Source organism: Brassica oleracea, chromosome C6 (assembly GCF_000695525.1).
Source record: "Brassica oleracea var. oleracea cultivar TO1000 chromosome C6, BOL, whole genome shotgun sequence".
Lineage (NCBI taxonomy): Eukaryota > Viridiplantae > Streptophyta > Magnoliopsida > Brassicales > Brassicaceae > Brassica > Brassica oleracea.
In genome coordinates this window covers 25,531,521-25,532,935 of record NC_027753.1, presented here as the reverse complement: position 1 = coordinate 25,532,935, position 1,415 = coordinate 25,531,521, and the positions used below count along the sequence as shown (strand labels likewise).

General features: G+C 44.5%; 1 long non-coding RNA gene across 1 annotated transcript in view; it reads right to left on the bottom strand.

The window, feature by feature from the left end:
• Window positions 1–1,415, bottom strand: part of LOC106299131 — a 4,100-nt gene continuing 2,685 nt past the window's right edge. The window contains exons 2-3 of the long non-coding RNA XR_001261690.1: window positions 985–1,042; window positions 1–206 (exon numbers count right to left, since the gene is read on the bottom strand). This is a non-coding gene — a long non-coding RNA (uncharacterized LOC106299131). The remainder of the gene's footprint in view (window positions 207–984; window positions 1,043–1,415) is intronic.

Genomic DNA, 1,415 nt, shown 5'->3' with positions numbered 1-1,415 from the left:
TTCCATAATATAAAATAAAATCTGAAACATAAAGTACGACATAAACCGAGAGTCCGAAATACGAAATAACATAAACGATAAAAGCCCAAAGGCCTAGAGGCCCGATAACGATAAAAGCGATAAAAAGATAGATGCCCAAAAGCCCAATAGTAGTAAAAGCCCAAAAGCACCGGTCCGGTATAATCACTTCTGCTCGTCGGTCTCACCTGAAAGGGGGAAAGAAGGAGGGGTGAGCGACAGGGGAATCGCCCAGTGAGGTATGGGATGCTAATCCGCAAACCACTGACTCAGTTCATAGCACTACTAAAATGTAGGCCTAGCTCTAGCATGAAACAAACACGGTGTCGATTACACCACACAAAACAATCAACATATGTCTAGAGGACTAGACATGCTACAACCAATGCGATGATATCATACCGCATTTCCTTCATAAGGATATATATCTATAAATATAATTCTACAAGCGTCGTAAGTACAGTAGTCCACTCTGTACCCTCCGCAAATCCACGGCCTAGTGCAGAAATCTCTGCACCCCGCAATCTCAAACAATGCAGCCTAGTACAAACGTCTTTGTACCCCGCTAAACACACGGCCTAGTACAGATATCTCCGTACCCCGCGATCTCTCAAACAAGGCGTAGCTAGCACAGACGTCATGTGCCCCCGCAATCACACGGCCTAGTACAAACGTCTCTGTACCCCGCAAATTCCGCGGCCTAGTGCAGATACCTATGCACCCCGCAATCTCAACACATGGACTAACATATATACATATATATAATTAACAGTTTTTAGCAGCAATCATTTCAATCAACCGTTGAATCCTCTATTATCATATTTCCGGTTTAACAATCAATATCAATAACGAACAACCAAGACTCTCAAACAGACTCGATTCAAAGAGACGGATCCATGTTTCGAAACTAAACTTTCCATAATGGTAGTACTAAACTAGCTCGGGATTTAACGGAGTAGCCCTCACCTTAGCAATGAAGAGAAGTGGTATATATGAACTCCAGCTGCTCAAATGGACTCCAAATCTGAAATCAGATCGAAATTTCGAGTCAGAACGCCTTTCGAACGGTTTAAAACGGGTATTTACGGAAAAGTCAACCCACTGGTCAAAGATCAATTATTTAATTAATTAATTAATTAATTAATAAATTAATTAATCCGGTTTATCCTAACCGATTTCCAATTGATTTTAACCGACCGGTTTAACCTAACCGAATTGAAATCAATTTAAACCGGCTAACCAATCGGTTAACCGAGTCAACCGAGTTGACTCACCGGCTCGACTCGGCCGAGTTGGCGAGTCGCCGGCGAGTCACCGGTGTCGGTCACCGGCGGCGACGGCGGAGCTGCGGCGGCGGACGGTGGTCCGGCGGCGGAGCTGCGGTGGCGACGATTTCC